This window comes from Oncorhynchus gorbuscha, linkage group LG01 (genome assembly GCF_021184085.1).
Source record: "Oncorhynchus gorbuscha isolate QuinsamMale2020 ecotype Even-year linkage group LG01, OgorEven_v1.0, whole genome shotgun sequence".
Classification (NCBI taxonomy): Eukaryota; Metazoa; Chordata; class Actinopteri; order Salmoniformes; family Salmonidae; genus Oncorhynchus; species Oncorhynchus gorbuscha.
Genome location: NC_060173.1, coordinates 94,269,127 through 94,290,382, shown reverse-complemented (window position 1 = coordinate 94,290,382; position 21,256 = coordinate 94,269,127). Strand labels below are relative to the sequence as shown.

Below are 21,256 nucleotides of genomic sequence, written 5' to 3'. Positions count from 1 at the left end.
GTTGACAACAAGCAGACACTCCGGTCATGTAACTTTGGGTACCAGTCAAAGAACAGAATGACTCCCAACTCTCCACCATGATGGGAGGCCCTTGGGTCAGCATTTATATCCCAGGCAGGATGTTCCTTTCTGGACTAGTCACTCTTCATCTCCCTCTTCCCTGGTAGTGGTGGTTCCCAGGTGCTCTTGTGGGTTCCTTTAGCGTTGTACACGCCTATCTCCCTCAGGATCTCCTTCAAGTAGGTCTACAGGAAACAAACAAAACATATCTCTCTGGATCTCCTTTACATATGTCTATGAGACAAAATCAAAAAAGGCAGTAAATTAAGTGAACTGTTTTGCTGCCAGACAAGGTTCCGCTGATACCCAGGTGTAGCGGTGGTAAGGATTCACTCCATTGTGCTGAAAAGAAAGCTCAGCTGTTGGAACAGTTTTATGTAGGCTCTAACTGTTTGTGAGCACTGTTTGTTACCCTTATACTGTAATTAATGTATTGTTTTGTGTTGTGTTGTGTCATGGCTTTGCTAGCATGCATCTAATACAATTTATTTACTTTTTTGCCCCACCAAGATTTAAATCGCCACTACAAACACCACTGGGAGAAGCAGATCAATTAATGAAGATATAGGGTCTGATTTAGAGAAGCAGAGAAATTAGTGAAGATATAGCGTCTCATTGAGAGAAGCAGAGAAATTAATGAAGATATAGCGTCACATTGAGAGAAGCAAAGAAATTAATGAAGATATAGGGTCTCCTTGAGAGAAGCAGAGAAATTAATGAAGATATAGGGTCTCCTTGAGAGAAGCAAAGAAATTAATGAAGATATAGGGTCTCCTTGAGAGAAGCAGATAAATGAATTAGGATATAGGGTCTCCTTGAGAGAAGCAGATAAATTAATGAAGATATAGGGTCTCCTTGAGAGAAGCGTCCCATTGGGCAGAGCAGGTGATAAAGACACAATGGCACACTCTATGTTGTACAATGGTTGAATAGTGAATATAGCCTACTAGTATAATGCACAGTACTGTCACTATACAGACACAGGCAAGCATGCATGTTCTCAAACACTCAGGGAGAGAGAAGAGTTGCTATAGCAAACACAGAACAGTTACTATAGCAATCCCTGTCAACCTCAGCTACAATAAAACAGTATGGAAGACATCCATTCCATTATTAGGTATTCTCCTGGATTTAGATATGACTACTGTTCCTCCACATCTACTAAACTCACTCAGAAAGGAAGCCAGGAGAAATAGCCTACAGTATCTATCAGTGATGCTTTTTAAAACAGTCGCCTCATTATATTTAGTTGTATTGAATTTTGTTTCACTCACTTCTTTAGTTTCATGTAGTTTTCATTGACGTGAGGTCTGCACTCTGCTCTCTGTACCATTGTGCCCTCCAGACTGATCTTATCTGAAACAAAGACAGTATATGTTTGCATCAATGACATGCACACAGACACACACACACAAATCAATAACAGAATTCTGGTTTTAATCAGATTGCATTCTTTATTTCAGTACAACAGGGCTAAAACGTGTTACTTAATATCCTTCAGCACTGAACTGAACCACTTAAATTCGTTCAGGTGGGTTTGGATTGGTGCACAGTTTGGTAAAAAGACTGGGCAGCTGTGGGAGTGTGACATGTGTCTTGTTAGAAACTAGGCCTTTTGCTGTTGCTGATGTCAATCTTGTCTGGGCCATTAGACGCACACTCTGAAGCCATTAATCAATAGGTCATTAGGTTAAGGGAAGGCATATGTGTCTGGGTCATTACGCCAAGGAAAACCGATAATCAATAGGTCGTTAGCATAGGGAAGCCATTACCTAGTCCCGTGAGGTTCATTAGATGTACATTAGGAGCGTATTACTAAAAGCACCATGAGACACATTAGGAGTGTGCGTGTCTGTTTCTTTTTGTATCATTGCTATGGATACACCACAGATTCTATGCCCTAAGGTCTGTGCCAAACAAGAAAATGGAAACCAAGCTGAGATACAGATGCAGTCGGAAGTTTCCATACACCATAGCCAAATACATTTAAACTCAGTTTTTCACAATTCCTGATATTTAATCCAAGTAAAAATTCCCAGTCTTAGGTCAGTTAGGATCACCACTTTATTTTAAGAATGTGAAATGTCAGAATAATAGGAGAGAAAATGATTAATTTCTGCTTTTATTATCACATTCCCAGTGGGTCAGACATTTACATACACTAAATTAGTATTTGGTAGCATTGCCTTTAAATTGTTTAATTTGGGTCAAAGTTGGGTGAATTTTGGCCAATTCCTCCTGACAGAGCTGGTGTAACTGAGTCAGGTTTGTAGGCCTCCTTGCTCACACATGCTTTTTCAGTTCTGCCCACAAATTTTCTATGGGATTGAGATCAGGGCTTTGTCATGGCCACTCCAATAACTTGACTTTGTTGTCCTTAAGCCATTTTGTCACAACTTTGGAAGTATGCTTGGGGTCTTTGTCAATTTGGAAGACCCATTTGCGACCAAGCTTTAACTTCCTGATGTCTTGAGATGTTGCTTCAATATATCCACATAATTTTCCTGCCTCATGATGTCATCTATTTTGTGAAGTGCACCAGTCTCTCCTCCAGCAAAGCACCCCAACAACATGATGCTGCCAACCCTGTGCTTCACGGTTGGGATGGTGTTCTTCGGCTTGCAAGCCTCCCCCTTTTTCCTCCAAACATAACGATGGTCATTAGGGCCAAAAAGTTATATTTTTGTTTCATCAGACCAGAGGACATTTCTCCAAAAAGTACGATCTTTGTCCTCATGTGCAGTTGCAAACCGTAGTCTGGCTTTTTTATGGCGGTTTTGGAACAGTGCCTTCTTCCTTGCTGAGCGGCCTTTCAGGTTATGTCGATATAGGACTCATTTTACTGTGGATATAGATACTTTTGTACCCGTTTCCTCCAGCATCTTCACAAGGTCCTCTGCTGTTGTTCTGGGATTGATTGGACTTTTCACACCAAAGTACATTCATCTCCAGGAGACAGACTGCGTCTCCTTCCTGAGCGTTATGATGGCTGCGTGGTCCCATGGTGTTTATACTTGTGTACACTTGTTTGTAGAGATGAACGTGGTACCTTCAGGCATTTGGAAATTGCTCCCAAGGATGAAGGAGACTTGCGGAGGTCTACAATTTATTTTCTGAGGTCTTGGGCTGATTTCTCTTGATTTTCCCATGATGTCAAGCAATTAGGCACTGAGTTTGAAGGTAGGCCTTGAAATACATCCACAGGTACACCTCCAATTGACTGAAATTGTGTCAATTAGCCTATCAGAAGCTTCTAAGGCCATGACATCATTTTCTGGAATTTCCCAAGCTGTTTAAAGGCACAGTCAATTTAGTGTATGTAAACTTCTGACCCACTGGAATTGTGATACAGTGAATTATCAGTGAAATAATCAGTCTGTTAACAATAGTTGGACATATTACTTGTGTCATGCACAAAGTAGATGTCCTAACGGACTTTCCAAAACTATAGTTTGTTAATTAACAAGAAATTGTGGAGTGGTTGAAAAACCAGTTTTAAGGACTCCAACCTAAGTGTATGTAAACTTCCGACTTCAACTGGAAGTGCAAGGCAAAATTATAAGGTGGCTAAATCCCCAAGGGGATGAATCACTAACATAAAGAGGAACGACTATATGTGTGATGTGAGGAGGAAAACTGTATAAAAAGTATGTGCCAAGGCTGGAAAGGCAGTTGATCCATGGACCAGCTAGGCTTGTTACTTTGTAATAAAATATATTTGACAAGTTCCCAAGTTCCGGTATCTGAGAAATATTATTGAGCGAATATTTCTACGACAGTACATTCATATTTTATTGTTTATTTAGCTAGCTAATATTTAGTAAAACAGTTGTAGCCTGCCAGGATATTGAGCAAGATGGCCAGCTAGCTAGCCAGCAACAGTCACGAGCTCCATCTTCGAATCTAGCCTGTTGACAGAGATGGTGAGTCAAAAATGTACTTCAATAGCAGTGAGTCATTGGTGATACATTATATTTTGTAATGTGTGTGTTTGTACTCGAAAAATGATGTGCTTTTGTTGGTTTGAGAATAACACCAGCTAGCTAACTAGCTTGCTTCATAGCTACAATATTCAGCTACATCCACTATCATATTATCATCCAATTACAACTGAGTCGCCTGACATTTTACTGTAGCCAAACTTGTACAAGCAGGCTCTTTGTGTAGCATTCTCTGAAGGTCTGAAATGTATGAATGCCATTTTGAGTTCGGAATGATAGCTAGACCTCATAATTTTTTAAGTTGCCCCCCTCCACATGCACTAAATCGATATATTACTACTGCAGGCTATACAAAGTATCGCTACTGCCTGTGTGTACATTTAGCAACAGATTCATTGTTAGAACAGCTATACGCATGTGTTGTAAACAAAGTTGTGGCCATAACTGTCTAACATTGCAAGGTTCCGCTGCTGCTTCTTCTAAAGCACTCAACCGGAATTTGCGTTTTTTTCTTTTTCACACATCCACTCAAGTCGCTACATCTAGATAGGCTCGACGTGTTTTCAGTAGACTGCAGTGAATCATCCATATACTGTAAACATCTGATAACTTGTGTGCTTGCAAGGTTTTGACTGCGGAACTCAGTCCACCTAACTACTGGTCGCTTTGCTGTTTTAGATGAAACAGCTGAGGACAGTAATGTAACCATTATTAAAGTGACTAGTGTTCCGTTATTAAAATGACTGGTGTTCCATTATTAAAGTGACTGGTGTTCCGTTATTAAAGTGACTGGTGTTCCGTTATTCAAATGACTGGTGTTCCATTATTAAAGTGACTGGTGTTCCGTTATTAAAGTGGCCAGTAATTCCATGTCTATGTATATAGGGCAGCAGCCTCTAAATTGCAGGGTTAAGTAACCAGGTGGTAGCCCACGAGTGATTGCTATTTAACCTTCTGATGGCATTGAGATAGAAGCTGTTTTTCAGTCTCTCGGTCCCAGATTTGATGCACCTGTACTGACCTCGCCTTCTGGATGGTAAGCGGGGTGAACAGGCTGTGGCTCAGGTGGTTGATGTCCTTGAAGATCTTTTTGGCCTTCCTGTGACATTGGGTGCTGTAGGTGTCCTGGAGGACAGGCAGTGTGCCCCCGGTGATGCGTTGGGCAGACCGCACCACCATCTGGAGAGCCTTGCAGTTGTGGGCAGTGCAGTTGCCGTACCAGGCGGTGATACAGCCTGACAGGATGCTCGAACAGCAACGAGTAAAGAGTATGATGCTTTATCGCTGACTAACTTGGTCCTGTCAGAGCTAACAAATGTTGGTCTTAGCACAGAGAAGATTCTTAGTCAATGTTATGATAGGGCCAGTGTGATGTGTGGTAAGCATGGGGGCATGCAAAAGGTAGTGCAGGAAAGGTAGTGGAGGAAAGGTAGTGCAGGAAAGGTAGTGCTGAATCAGGAAGTGCCTTATGTGCATTGCTTTAACCACCAGCTGCATTTAGTCATAGTGCACGCTATATTCTCTGAACATTGGATTACTTTTTTAATTTGTGTAATTCCCTTTACAAGTTCCTCAGGAAACCAACTGTGGCTGCGCAATATACGGGAGAGAAACTGAAACGGCTGCTTGAGCAGTGATGGACTGGTCATCTGGCCATGGTGAGTGTCGTTATAAAATTATGGTACAGAGGTGCGACTTGAGGCTGTGGACCTATTGAAAGCTATTTGCAAGCAGGGCTTCAGATTCATTGCCTTCATGGTCCACAAAGTCCTCAGCCTGCTTGACCCCTCTAACAAGTTACTTCAGGTTGAAGCAACTGATCTGTACACTGGCATCTGAGTCGTCCGCTGTGCTCACAATTGCGTGGGAAAACTGCAACGTGAGAGTGAGTTTGATGAGTTATGGGAGAAATACAATCACACGGATACCCAAGCAAACGGCAAAGAGCAGTAAGTAGTAATCTAAAAGAATATGTGGTCGAAACAACAATGGGTCAGCAAGAAGAGGTTATAATGAGAAGGAGTGCAAAATACTGTTTTTCAGCACTCTGGGTGCTGTACTGGGAGAAATGTCAGCAAGATTTAACGAACAAAACAGCCAACTTGTTGAGACCCTATGTGCCTTGCACCTAGAGAATGAAACCTTTATGGAATGTGGAAAATGTGAAACGCAGAGCATTTTGGATAGAACACCCATGGCAACATGTGAGAACTCTTTGTCAACATTGAAAAATGTATTCAGTGAGCACAGACGGAGCATGTTACTCAAGCGCAGCTGATTCAACTGGCATTTGAGAGGGATCTTACAAGCAAATTCTGTGGGGAGTGGAAAGAGAGACTGCTGAGCAGGTTCAACACAGCATCAAGGCGGCTGCAACTCTTTTGAATCTGGGTAAGAACAGGTTGGCTGGACTGTGAAGGTGAACGGAAAGGCACTAGAGCCACGAACCGCCCTTGCTGTCTCTGGGTTGAGTCACTGACGTGATCTTTCTGTCCGGGTTGGCACTCCCCCCTTGGGTTGTGTTTAGTTGGGGAGATCTTCGTGGTCGTACTCGGCCTTGTCTCAGGATGGTAAGTTGGTGGTTGGAGATATCCTTCTAGTGGTGTGGGGGCTGTGCTTTGGCAAAGTGGGTGGGGTTATATACTGCCTGTTTGGCCTTGTCCGGGGGCATCGTAGGACGGGGCCACAGTGTCTCCTGACCCCTCCTGTCTCAGCCTCCAGTATTTATGCTGCAATAGTTTGTGTCGGGGGGCTAGGGTCAGTCTGTTATATCTGGAGAATTTATCCTGTCTTATCCGGTGTCCTGTGTGAATTTAAGTGTGCTCTCTAAATTCCTTCTTTTTCTCTCTCTTTCTTTCTCGGAGGGCCTGAGCCCTAGGACCATGCCTCAGGACTACCTGGCATGATGTCTCCTTGCTGTCCACGGTCCACCTAGTCGTGCTGCTGCTCCAGTTTCAACTGTTCTGCCTGCGGCTATGGAACCCTGACCTGTTCACCGGACGTGCTACCTGTCCCAGACCTGCTGTTTTCAACTCTCTAGAGACAGCAGGAGCGGTAGAGATACTCTCAATGATCGGCTATGAAAAGCCAACTGACATTTACTCCTGAGGTGCTGTTGCACCCTCTACAACCACTGTGATTATTATTATTTTACCCTGCTGGTCATCTATGAACATTTGAACATCGTGGCCATGTTCTGTTATAATCTCCACCCGGCACAACCAGAAGAGGACAGGCCACCCCTCATAGCCTGGTTCCTCTCTAGGTTTCTTCCTAGGTTTTGGCCTTTCTAGGGAGTTTTTCCTAGCCACCGTTTTTCTACACCTGCATTGCTTGCTGTTTGGGGTTTTAGGCTGGGTTTCTGTACAGCACTTTGTGGCATCAGCTGATGTAAGAAGGGCTTTATAAATACATTTGATTGTTTTATTTTGTTATTTGCTAGCTTCTGGAAATTCATTGTATTGTCATGGGAAAGTGTTATTACGGTAATTAGCAAATGTTTTGCATTGCAATGATGGGTATTGCGCATGTAGCTGTTTAGCGTTGTCATAATTTGTCATTTCTCGAGCCAGTTATGAATTGTCCATGTCTGTAAAGCGGTGCAGTAGCCTGTATTCTTGCGGCAAGACAGCCGTGCGTGGCTGCAAATACATTGTATGTAATTGTACTATCGATTATTATCCATCCTGTGTTATCAGCAAGCAAAAAATAGTTGTGCCCCCTTAGTCATTTCTGATGCCCCCTTGCGGAGTTAATCCTGCCACAGGGCCTGGCTAGTATCGCATCTAACGGTGTGCTGTTGTGCCCATAGCATCATGTGCCAAATGCTTGTGTGTTTTGTTTTATTATGTGGCCCATATTCACAAATATTATCCATAACTATTGGTGCTGAAAACAACTGAGGTTACCGATGAGAGTAACTATTTTCACAAGACTCAAATATATGCTCTGGAATGTAAAGATGGGTTGTACTACGGTTGCACTCCATCTGCCTTTGTATTCCCAATTTTTTCGGAGCGATTCACTTTATAACGTGTACTAAGTGTTATTCCTATTTACGGCCATACCAACTTGACTACGCCTGATCTCGGCCAATCTTGGAAACTAAACATCGTCGGGCCTGGTTAGTACCTGGATGGAAGACTGCCTGACAGTGTTGCCAACTCCTCAGTAAGGAAAGTAGCTATTGGCTGTCCTAAAAGTCGCTAAATGACGTCATCACATAGTTTGCATAATTGACCATGAGAATGTAATTGTGATGGACACTGTCGGAGAGAGAAAAAGTTAGTAAAAAAACACCCGAAATATGTTTAGAACTACAAATGAAATTTCTTCTGTCGATTCTTGTTTTTTTTAATGTCACAATTCCAACCCTCCTCCTTTTCCGGCCTTGGGACCGGCAAAAGTGACCCAAAAGAGACACTGGCAGAGTTACTTAGTTTAAAAAATATATATTTTTAATTTTAATTTTCTTAATTTGTTTTTAACCTTATGGTCCACTTAGGAGCCGACAAAAAGTCACAGTAAAACATAAACATTTTTAACCATAACATTTTTCACATTTTGTTTGTATACAATCTACATTAACAATCTAAATGGACCAAAAAGAGACAATAGAAAAAAACTGTCAATGGCAATGTGAGAATTATGGTAATTAGTCTGGCCCTAATTCAGGTTAATTGTTTAAAAAGAAAAGTAAGCCAGGGCCGGCTCAGCAAGGAGCGGCTTCCCACATGCGCGATTCATTTGCTGTCTGGACGCGAGGGTTGAACATCTGCTTTGACTGCAGCGCGAGGACTGGGCCGCATGTGAGTGCTTTGGGACCGGGGTGGGGTCCACGGCAGCACCCGTAAGAACGATACGTGCTTTCACGTCAGTCTCCAATAACACCAGAAAAAGTCGCTAGTCGCTTTTTAAAAGATGTGTCACTAGAGGAGTCTGAATACTCGCTGAATATAGCGACAACGTCGCTAAATTGGCAACACTGTCTGAGAATACCAGGTGCTGTAAGCATTTTGCTCCAGTAGAGTGCACTGTTCGTTGCATTAAGCAAATAAAAAATATTTGAACTCGCAGCAAAAGGAAATCGGGCATAAAATGAACACCTGCCGCTTGTCAAATGCGGATAGATTGAAGTATTGGCTTGTAAGAATGTGTATTTCAGCAGCCACGTTGATGGGTGGTCAATTTGCAGGGCTCTACAGGGGTTATAGCAGAAAAATGCGGCAGTAGCTGTTTTAAACGTTTTCCTGACATTTTGTTTCATAGCTGCAAATTTCACAAAGAAATACGAAACCTATATCCCACCTTCTGGTTGGGGAGCTGAAAGCAAATGCAAAAGGTTTGAGGCATTGCACAGGGCCACACGTAACTTCAGCTGTGTATGTTTTTACTATAAACTGTTTTACTATAACACACTCCGGGGATTTTAATCAAGAAAAAAATGAATGTTTGGTAATGTAACCAAAGGATCATATTTACTTATCGCGATGCAAAACAGTTGCAGTTTACGGTAATGGGATATGTGGACCTTGTTAGTTAGTCAGCCTGCAGCTGCTTGTGTTCCATGCGCGCGCTGACAGATTTGACAGCTGACAAAAGACCGTCAACGAACAGCAGACGCTATCAATCACTCAATGGTTGAACTGTACGTTCTTCGTTTATACACCCATTGAGCATTTGCATGCATACTATATTAGCTTAAAGCTGTGCTTCTAATCCAGTTATATTAGCTTTGTAAACCTAGTAGTTCTTGCTAGCATGTCTGTCAGCCGTCTAACAAATAGGATTAGTGGGCAAGCTCAGCTATGTTAGCCGGCAGCAGCAGGACCTGGCCTGGGGAAGTCTGTAGAAGGCCCAAGGAAAACTACCTGACAACAATGTAACCTTGTGACTGAGCTATTAATGTGGTTTCTATTCTGTTTTATTGCAGCGGATGAAATGTTCTCTGACATTTACAAGATCAAAGAATCACCAAATGGGATGTTATTGGAAGTTGAGGGAAAGGTGCGTCTCCACTGCAGGTATAAGCTCTCTGAGTTGTGGTGGTGTGGTGGTGAGGTGTATTAGGATTTGGAACCACTTATTGACTTGGGCATCATCCGTAGCTCAGTTGGTAGAGCATGGCGCTTGTAACGCCAGGGTAGTGGGTTCGATCCCCGGGACCACCCATACGTAGAATGTATGCACACATGACTGTAAGTCGCTTTGGATAAAAGCGTCTGCTAAATGGCATTTATTATTATTATATTTATCTCAACTCATAGTTTTGCATTATGCCTGACTTTACATAGACAAGTCCTATCAGATGGCCCTGAAATAGAATAAGGTGTTTGACAGTAATGGGACCCAACCACTGAGTGATTCAGCACTCACTCTCTTTCCTCTGATATTCCCCCTCCTCCCCTCAGATGGTTAGTAGAACGGAGAATATCGATGACTGTCTGTTGGGGGCAAATGCGTCGGCGGAGGTGCAGGATGACGGCTGCGAGTCCAGCACAGTCAGTGGAGTGGACATTGTCCTCAACCACAAACTGCAGGAGACATCCTTCACCAAGGACTCATACAAGGGCTATACATGAAGGCGTGAGTGTGTTAGTGACGGGTGTCTGCGCATGTGTTGTGTGTGCTAGGACTGATACAGGCAAAACCCATCAGTCTCCCTGTATGCCCCTCACAACTGTGACTGTACTTATGTAGATGAAAATGTCCTTATTTGAAATGAAAAGCAGTTGTTGGTGTGTGGGGATGTGTGCAGGATCAAGGCTAAGCTGGAGGAGAACAACCCAGACAGAGTGAAGCCTTTCATGGCTGGAGCTCAGGAGGAGATCAAGAAGATCATGGGCAACATGAAGAACTACCAGGTTCTAACTACTAGTTACAGCTATACATCTACTACTGCCAACAGCAAATTCAGCTACACATATATTCCTCACATCACAACTATTTGTGCTCAGTCAAGCTGTGATGACACCTTTGGAGGAATGGAGTTCCAGGCCTAAGAAATTCAACAGTTATGAGCTTGCTTAAAAATGTTTTTTTTTTTTTTAAATTGGAGAAGTGTTAAAGGATTAACAATTCCTATGTGTTCATTAATCAATTTAAATTACTCTCTGTTTCTAAGAATTTGTAAGATTCTTATTTGCATAAAATGGACAGAGACCAATCTACCAAAATTAGCCAATAGCATTTATTCTCGAGAGCTGATCATAGTACCATGTACATCAGTTTATATATTACATATGTCATAGGTTTTAAAATGTCCCTCCTCTCCAACCAGGACAAAGCAGCGTCAAAAGTTCATTCCAACTCACTAGCGCACATACATGACACACAATATATCTGGATTATCTCCTGAAGTCTCACCACAGTTTATTACCACTTAGCAGACAGTTCCGGTCCCCCCCAGATACGGAAAACCTAGAGGGGCTCTCGCTCTCGCTGTCTATCTCCACAGAGTTATAGCCGGGTCGGTTCAAACATAGGTTAAGGACCCTCTTTGCTTACTTTAGACACACACACACACACACACACATGCATTCCTCTCTTCCCCACTCCAACCTAGTTGGAGCAGTGTTTATTATTTTGAATTTCTCCTTGTTCATGCTACATAACCACTAATCCCCAAAGGTTAAGTTTCTGAGTAGAATTATTCAATCATTTATCTTAAACCTTGATCAAATATCTTAACAAGAAGTAACATGTGAAGTTACAATGACCAAATGTCTTCATCCACTTACACTCACTCTCCTCCTAGTTCTTTACAGGTGTATGAACCCAGATGGTATGGTTGGTGTTCTGGACTTAAGTGAGGACGGCATCACTTCCTTCATGCCATTCTTCAAAGACAGCCTGGAGATCGAGAAATTAGTCCCTTTAACCCAGTCTACTTATGTTATAACTTATAACCAGTCTACTCGTGTTATAACCACTTTTTTTCTCTCTCGCAGTCACACTCTGGTCTAACATGCTGATCGGACGCGTGCGCGAGCGTCGCAAAATAAATTTAGAAATCCATGTTGTTCAATTATTGCACCCACACTGCTCGCGCTTGCCAACGAGTGTCTGCGTTGCCAACGGCTAAAATAGAAGTCCTATTTCTAATGCAGATCACGCTGAAAGTCCTGCCTCTCCCATCGGTTTATAGAAGCAGGTACCCATTGGTTATACCCACATGGGTGATTGAAAGACTAAATGTTTTTCCGGTTGTCGTGGTAATGCTATGAAAGTGTAGATGCCAATCACCATATAAGTTCAAAGATGAAAAAGCCTGGAAGGAGGAGAGATGACTAGAAACAATTCGGTTGGCCGTATCATTTGATTTACACAACGTGCCTAACACTTTGAAGATGCAAAATATTTTTGTGAAACAAACAAGAAATATAATATTTATAGAGATATTATATTTCTTGTTTGTTTCACAAAAATATTTTGCATCTTCAAAGTGTTAGGCACATCTAGCCAATGGAATTTTTGCCCAAACTTCAAGGCAAAACTGCTCCAACTCCTTCAAGTTGGATGGGTTCCGCTGGTGTACAGCAGTCTTTTAAGTCATACCACAGATTCTCAATTAGATTGAGGTCTGGGCTTTGACTAGGCCATTCCAATAATTTAAATTTTTCCCACTTGTGTTGCTTTAGCAGTATGTTTGGGGTCATTATCCTGCTAGAAGGTGAACCTCTGTCCCAGTCTCAAATCTCTGGAAGACTGAAACAGGTTTCCCTCAAGAATTTCCCCGTATTTAGCACCAATTCTGGCCAGTTTCCCAGTCCCTGCTGATGAAAAACATACCCATAGCATGGTGCTGTCATCACCATGCTTCCCTGTGGAGATTCTGTTCTCAAGGTGATGAGATGTGTTGGGTTTGCACCAGACATAGTGTTTTCCTTGATGGCCAAAAAGCTAAATTGGTCTCATCTAACCAGTGTTTTCCTTGATGGCCAAAAAGCTAAATTGGTCTCATCTAACCAGAGTACCTTCCATTTGTTTGGGGAGTCTCCCACACCGAACTTGTTTGCTTATTTTATTCTTTAAGCAATGGCTTTTTTCTGGCCACTCTTCCATAAAGCCCAGCTTTGTGGAGTGTACGGCTTAGTGGTCCTATGGACAGATACTCCAATCTCCGCTGTGGACCTTTGCAGCTCCTTCAGGGTTGTCTTTGGTCTCTGATTTGCCTCTCTGATTTGCCTCTCTCCTTGGTCTTCATGGTGCCTCTTGCTTGGTGGTGCTGCAGACTCTGGGGCCTTTCAGAACAGGTGTATATATACTTAGATCATGTTACTTAGATTGCACACAGGTGGACATTATTTAACTAATTATGTGACTTCTGAAGGTAATTGGTTGCATCAGATCTGTTACGGATACAGTTATCCTGTGTGTGTGTATCCTGTGTGTGTGTTTCTTTTCTCTCCTTCTCCCCTCACAGGTGAAAATCATCACTCTCCAATCAGTCAACAATCAATCATCAATCAGAAGACACACCTCCTCCTATTTCCTGACCTATCACAGTTCCTTCCCCATGGTTTTAAAAACCCCATCGTTTTTCTAGAGCACAAAATCTCTAGCTCAATCTCTAGCTCAATCTCTGTTCTAGCTCAATCTCTAGCTCAATCTCTAGCTCAATCTCTAGCTCAATCTCAGCTCAATCTCTAGCTCAATCTCTAGCTCAATCTCTAGCTCAATCTCTAGCTCAATCTCTAGCTCAATCTCTCTGTAAATGCCATGTCTGTAGGTCTCTGTGTTTCACTCTCGCTTTGTGTCTTAACCTCTCTTTTGTTTAAAGCACCTCCATAGCACTTTGTCATCACCTGTGAGTATTGTTTTTGGTTATGGTGTTTGTTTGTTGCTCGTGGGAAAAGGGGAAACCAAGACAAGTCGCCCATGGGCATACACTACCCGTAGGTGAACTTAGTTAAATACACTAGTTAGAACTGGGCGGACCACCCACTGTATTTTTGGTTAGTTAGTTAGTTGTTGTTAAAGTAGGCTAGTCTAGCTTAGGGGTGTGTTTTTGTATATTTATTGTTTCTTTCCTTGGGTCCAGCTCAGCCCCTTTTCCTGCTCCCCCCATTACCGTGTGTTTATAAATAAACCTAGAGTTTGACGGTAGATTTCTGTTGTCGTGGTTATTTCGTGCACACTTTTACTTTGTCACAATAATAATTTGCATGAGTTATGTTACGGGTCTCATTACCATCCCCCCTAGACTGTCGGGCCAAAAGGGATTCGTAACAAGATCTTATTTAGGAGCTTCGTGGCAAAGCGGGTGAATACATATGCAAATACATATGATGTCCAAGATGGCGTAGCAGTCGGACGTGTGTTTAGTCTTGTCCTGTCTAGTGTAAATATAGTTTTCTTCGTTTTTTTCTCTATATATTTCGTACATATTTTAATCTCACTTTCCAACTAGAGCTGAATATACTCTCCTGCAACCCGCATCACCCAATGTGGTACGGATCTGCTTTTTCTATACTTTACTTTAGAACCGGAACCCCCATCAGAAGCTAGCCAGCTAACTAGCTACTAGCTAGTACTCAGTTAGCCATTGCTAGCGGTCTTCAAAGCTAACTAGGACAGCAGCGCGACATCAACCCAGAGCATATCAGACTGCTTTTTCTCCGGATTCCTACCGCAAGCTCTGAACCTTTACACCGGATCATCGCAACTAGCTAGCTGCAATCCGAGTGGCTACTCCTGGCTAACGTCTCTGTCCCAAAACAAGCACCAATTAGCCTTGAGCTAGCCTCGAGCTAAGCCCATCTCCCGACTAGCCGAAGAGGCCCAACAATACCTCTTTTGCCAATTGGCCTGGACCCTTTACTGCCGACACGGAGCCCTGCCGATCCATCACGACTGGTCCGCCGACATAATCGTCCGATGTGGTTTCAACAGGCTTTTTCGTTGCGACATCACCAAAGATCCATCTGCCGGCCAAGGCCCGCGAGCTTTCTGAAACGCTGTGTCTCCAGCTCACCTAGCGTACTAGAGCACCTGTAGCATACTCCTGGGCTACAATTACCCGGGCCCACGACCGGTCTGTCGATGTCACCGCATGAAGAGGAATAAACAGACTCACCCCATTGCGACGTCCCCCCAAAGGTTAACTCTCTAGCCCTCGCTATCTCCCTGCTTGCTAATTCGGCCTGCTAACGGCTAGCTTGTCTAGCCCGGGCGTACGAACTGTTAGCTTGTTAGCACAGGCCTGCTAACCATCTGAATCACCGCATCCCAAACACTCTGAACCCATTTACTTTCTATCTCTTTTTGATTTTTATTTTGTTTATACCTTCCGGAAACCTGCCTCACCCACTGTGGTACGGAATCGCTGTTACTTTTAATTTTAATTTTATTTTTTTGACACACTCAAGAACCTCCAGATGCTAACCAGCTAACTAGCTACAAGCTATTTAGTCATTGTTAGTTAAAAAAAAAAACCTGGATAACACTCGCCAGCCCAGCCTCCCTGCCCCATCCACCGCTGCCCCCTGGACACTGATCTCTTGGCTACATAGCTGACGCTGGACTGCCCATTAATCACGGTACTCCATTCTGCTTGTTTATCTGTCGGCCCAGTTGCCTAGTCAACGCCATTTTACCTGCTGTTTGTTGTGCTAGCTGATTAGCCTCGCCCACTGTTTTTAGCTAGCTTTCTCAATTCAACACCTGTGACTACTGTATGCCTCGCTGTATGTCTCTCTCAAATGTCAATATGCCTTGTATACTGTTGTTCAGGTTAGTTATCATTGTTTTAGTTCACAATGGAGCCCCTAGATCCACTCTGCATACCCCTGTTACCTCCCTTGTCCCACCCCCCACACATGCGGTGACATCACCCATTACAACCAGCATGTCCAGAGATACAACCTCTCTCATCATCACCCAGTGCCTGGGCTTACCTCCGCTGTACCCGCACCCCACCATACCCCTGTTTGCGCATTATGCCCTGAATATATTCTACCATGCCCAGAAACCTGCTCCTCTTATCCTCTGGCCCCAACGCTCTAGGCGACCAGTTTTGATAGCCTTTAGCCGCACCCTCATACTACTCCTTCTCTGTTCCGCGGGTGATGTGGAGGTAAACCCAGGCCCCGCATGTCCCCAGGTACCCTCATTTGTTGACTTCTGTGATCGAAAAAGTCTTGGTTTTATGCATGTCAACATCAGAAGCCTCCTCCCTAAGTTTGTTTTACTCACTGCTTTAGCACACTCTGCTAACCCTGATGTCCTTGCCGTGTCTGAATCCTGGCTCAGGAAGGCCACCAAAAATTCAGATTTCCATACCCAACTATAACATCTTCCGTCAAGATAGAACTGCCAAAGGGGGCGGAGTCGCAGTCTACTGCAGAGATAGCCTGCAAAGTAATGTCATACTTTTCAGGTCCATACCCAAACAGTTTGAACTACTAATTTTGAAAATTACTCTCTCCAGAAACAAGTCTCTCACTGTTGCCGCCTGCTACCGACCCCCCTCAGCTCCCAGCTGTGCCCTGGACACCATTTGTGAATTGATCGCCCCCCATCTAGCTTCAGAGTTCGTTCTGTTAGGTGACCTAAACTGGGATATGCTTAACACCCCGGCAGTCCTACAATCTAAGCTAGATGCCCTCAATCTCACTCAAATCATCAAGGAACCCACCAGGTACAACCCTAACTCTGTAAACAAGGGCACCCTCATAGACGTCATCCTGACCAACTGGCCCTCCAAATATACCTCTGCTGTCTTCAACCAGGATCTCAGCGATCACTGCCTCATCGCCTGTATCCGCCACGGAGCCGCAGTCAAACGACCACCCCTCATCACTGTCAAACGCTCCCTAAAACACTTCTGTGAGCAGGCCTTTCTAATCGACCTGGCCCGGGTATCCTGGAAGGACATTGACCTCATCCCGTCAGTTGAGGATGCATGGTCATTCTTTAAAAGTAACTTCCTCACCATTTTAGATAAGCATGCTCCGTTCAAAAAATGCAGAACCAAGAACAGATACAGCCCTTGGTTCACTCCAGACCTGACTGCCCTCGACCAGCACAAAAACATCCTGTGGAGGACTGCAATAGCATCGAATAGCCCCCGTGATATGCAACTGTTCAGGGAAGTCAGGAATCAATACACGCAGTCAGTCAGGAAAGCTAAGGCCAGCTTCTTCAGGCAGAAGTTTGCATCCTGTAGCTCCAACTCCAAAAAGTTCTGGGACACTGTGAAGTCCATGGCGAACAAGAGCACCTCCTCCCAGCTGCCCACTGCACTGAGGCTAGGAAACACTGTCTCCACCGATAAATCCATGATTATCGAAAACTTCAATAAGCACTTCTCAACGGCTGGCCATGCCTTCCGCCTGGCTACTCCAACCTCGGCCAACAGCTCCGCCCCCCCCCGTAGCTCCTCACCCAAGCCTCTCGAGGTTCTCCTTTACCCAAAGCCAGATAGCAGATGTTCTGAAAGAGCTGCAAAACCTGGACCCGTACAAATCAGCTGGGCTTGACAATCTGGACCCGCTATTTCTGAAACTATCTGCCGCCATTGTCGCAACCCCTATTACCAGCCTGTTCAACCTCTCTTTCATATCGTCTGAGATCCCCAAGGATTGGAAAGCTGCCGCAGTCATCCCCCTCTTCAAAGGGGGAGACACCCTGGACCCAAGCTGTTACAGACCTATATCCATCCTGCCCTGCCTATCTAAGGTCCTCGAAAGCCAAGTCAACAAACAGGTCACTGACCATCTCGAATCCCACCGTACCTGTGCTGTGCAATCTGGTTTCCGAGCCGGTCACGGGTGCACCTCAGCCACACTCAAGGTACTAAACGATATCATAACCGCCATCGATAAAAGACAGTACTGTGCAGCCTTCTTCATCGACCTCGCCAAGGCTTTCGACTCTTGTCAATCACCATATTCTTATCGGCAGATTCAACAGCCTCGGTTTTTCGGATGACTGCCTTGCCTGGTTCACCAATTACTTTGCAGACAGAGTTCAGTGTGTCAAATCGGAGGGCATGCTGTCCGGTCCTCTGGCAGTCTCTATGGGGGTGCCACAGGGTTCAATTCTCGGGCCGACTCTTTTCTCTGTGTATATCAATGATGTTGCTCTTGCTGTGGGCGATTCCCTGATCCACCTCTACGCAGACGACACCATTCTATATACTTTCGGCCCGTCATTGGACACTGTGCTATCTAACCTCCAAACGAGCTTCAATGCCATACAGCACACCTTCCGTGGCCTCCAACTGCTCTTAAACGCGAGTAAAACCAAATGCATGCTTTTCAACCGATCGCTGCCTGCACCCGCATGCCCGACTAGCATCACCACCCTGGATGGTTCCGACCTTGAATATGTGGACATCTATAAGTACCTAGGTGTCTGGCTAGACTGCAAACTCTCCTTCCAGACCCACATCAAACATCTCCAATCGAAAATCAAATCAAGAGTCGGCTTTCTATTCCGCAACAAAGCCTCCTTCACTCACGCTGCCAAGCTTACCCTAGTAAAACTGACTATCCTACCGATCCTCGACTTCGGCGATGTCATCTACAAAATGGCTTCCAACACTCTACTCAGCAAACTGGATGCAGTCTATCACAGTGCCATCCGTTTTGTCACTAAAGCACCTTATACCACCCACCACTGCGACTTGTATGCTCTGGTCGGCTGGCCCTCACTACATATTCGTCGCCAGACCCACTGGATCCAGGTCATCTACAAGTCCATGCTAGGTAAAGCTCCGCCTTATCTCAGTTCACTGGTCACGATGGCAACACCCATCCGTAGCACGCGCTCCAGCAGGTGTATCTCACTGATCATCCCTAAAGCCAACACATCATTTGGCCGCCTTTCGTTCCAGTACTCTGCTGCCTGTGACTGGAACGAATTGCAAAAATCGCTGAAGTTGGAGACTTATCTCCCTCACCAACTTCAAACATCAGCTATCCGAGCAGCTAACCGATCGCTGCAGCTGTACATAGTCTATAGGAAAATAGCCCACCCATTTTCACCTACCTCATTCCCATACTGTTTTTATACTGTTTTTATTTATTTATTTTTCTGCTCTTTTGCACACCAATATCTCTACCTGTACATGACCATCTGATCATTTATCACTCTAGTGTTAATCTGCAAAATTGTATTATTCTCCTACCTCCTCATGCCTTTTGCACACATTGTATATAGACTGCCCATTTTTTCTACTGTGTTATTGACTTGTTAATTGTTTATTCCATGTGTAACTCTGTGTTTTCTGTTCACACTGCTATGCTTTATCTTGGCCAGGTCGCAGTTGCAAATGAGAACTTGTTCTCAACTAGCCTACCTGGTTAAATAAAGGTGAAATAAAAAATATGCAAAGCGGGTGAATACATATGCACGCACCACTTTTCCTGTAGTTTTTTAACAAGTTATTGTTTTTCACTTCACCAATTTGGACTATTTTGTGTATGTCCATTTACATGAAATCCAAATAAATAAATGTAATTTACAGGTTGCAATGAACAAAATAGGAAAAATACCAAGGGGGGTGAATACTTTTGCAAGGCACTGTATGATGCCCAAACCATGTCATGTATATGGGGTTGACTGAAGGGGTGCTGTGACAGTATTTTGGTATTGATTCTGTAAATATATATATACACACACACAACCTTTTTATTTTTATTGGTCAGTCTGAGATGTGGCCTTTTCTTTGCAACTCTGCGTAGAAGGTCAGCATCCTGGAGTCACCTCTTCACTTGATATTCTGTTAAAAATCATCCGTTTCCAGCTACAATAGTCATTTACAACATTAAATGTCGACACTGTATTCCTGATCAATTTGATGTTATTTTAAATGGACAAATTGCTTTTCTTTCAAACAGCAATCACTGTTTGTAAGGTAGTGTATATAGTAGAGCAGATATGCCTCTGTTATGCAGAATAAGGAATTAGGTCAGGTCTAATATGTTACATTTCTACCTGGGACATTCAATATGTCAAACAGTTTGCTGGGATGCTTTGTTCATCTCTGCAAAGACAATGCTTCAGTCCACTGATTAGTTAGTTAACTGGTTATTTATTGTTGATTGATTAAATCTCAGACCTCCAGTAAGAACCTACGCTGGAGATGAGAAACAGGTACCTGGAGTTGAACATTTCATGAATGGCCAATGACCAGGACAGGACCAGCGTCAGAACAGGGGCAACAAAAACGACATGACAATAAATGCTGAAGTGGGGAACAGCTGGTGAACAGACAGATATAGGGGAGGTAATGAGAGCAGGTGATTGAGTCCAGGTGAGTCCAATGAATCGCTGATGCGCGTGATATGGGAAACAGGTGTGCGTAATGATGGGGGCGAAGGAGAGCGGGAGCAGGTGTGACTCCTCCATTTGGGTGGTTTACAGTTCCATTAAATGTGACACCCTTACTAAAGGTAGTGGGATAGCTTAGGACTTCCTGATTTGAGTTGTGAAAAATTTAACGAACACTGGGTAAAACATTTCCAGTTGTGTTGATTTGTTTAAAAACGTAGATGATACAATCATTGGATCTATGAAAGATATTTTATGTTAATACCAATGGCCTTTTTGTTGAAATGTTTAGTAAGTAGCAAGTAAGTAGGCCTACATATTCAGTGAAAGAAAATGTCAAAAATACAAATACCAGTAGTTCCATTATTTTATAGGAGTTCTTTATAAATTATTTATTGCACAGTTGCAGCTTCTCTAAGTAAGGTGAAAAAATAAAATCAGAATAGCACATCAAAAATACCCAGTGTAGATAAGGCAAGTGCTTCGCACAGTATGGTTCATAGTTCAAGATCCCCACACCATCCTATCAACAGGTTGACAACAAGCAGATACTCTGGTCATGTGACTTTGGGTACCAGTCAAAGATCAGAAAGACCCCCCCCCCCCAAACTCTCCACGATGATGGGAGGCCCTTGGGTCAGCATTTATATCCCAGGCAGGATGTTCCTTTCTGGGCTCGTCCCCGCTTCCCTGGTAGTGGTACTCTGGCTTCAGTTCCCAGGTGCTCTTGTGGGTTCCTTTAGCATTGTACATGTCTATCTCCCTCAGGATTTCCTTCAGGTAGGTCAACAGGAAACACATTTCTCTGGATCTCCTTTACATATGTCTATAGGGGAGATGCAGTTCAGGGCTGGACTCTTTACAGTATCCATGTTCACACAGCTACTGCCTGCACCCTTATTCTGAAAACTAGAAGAAGCATTTGTCTACTTCTAGTGTCAAAAGCCATGTTCTCGTTGGCTGGCCCTCGCTTCATA

At 43.7% G+C, this 21,256-nt stretch overlaps 1 long non-coding RNA gene and 1 pseudogene across 1 annotated transcript; both read left to right on the top strand.

Moving 5' to 3' along the window:
* Nucleotides 1–3,822: 3,822 nt before the first annotated feature.
* LOC124025728 lies at nt 3,823–7,042 on the top strand. The gene is made up of 3 exons (XR_006837217.1): nt 3,823–3,983; nt 5,570–5,659; nt 6,866–7,042. It is a non-coding gene; the product is annotated as an uncharacterized LOC124025728 (long non-coding RNA).
* A 2,766-nt stretch (nt 7,043–9,808) lies between these two features.
* Nucleotides 9,809–13,301, top strand: LOC123989440 (annotated as a pseudogene).
* The last annotated feature ends 7,955 nt before the right edge of the window (nt 13,302–21,256 follow it).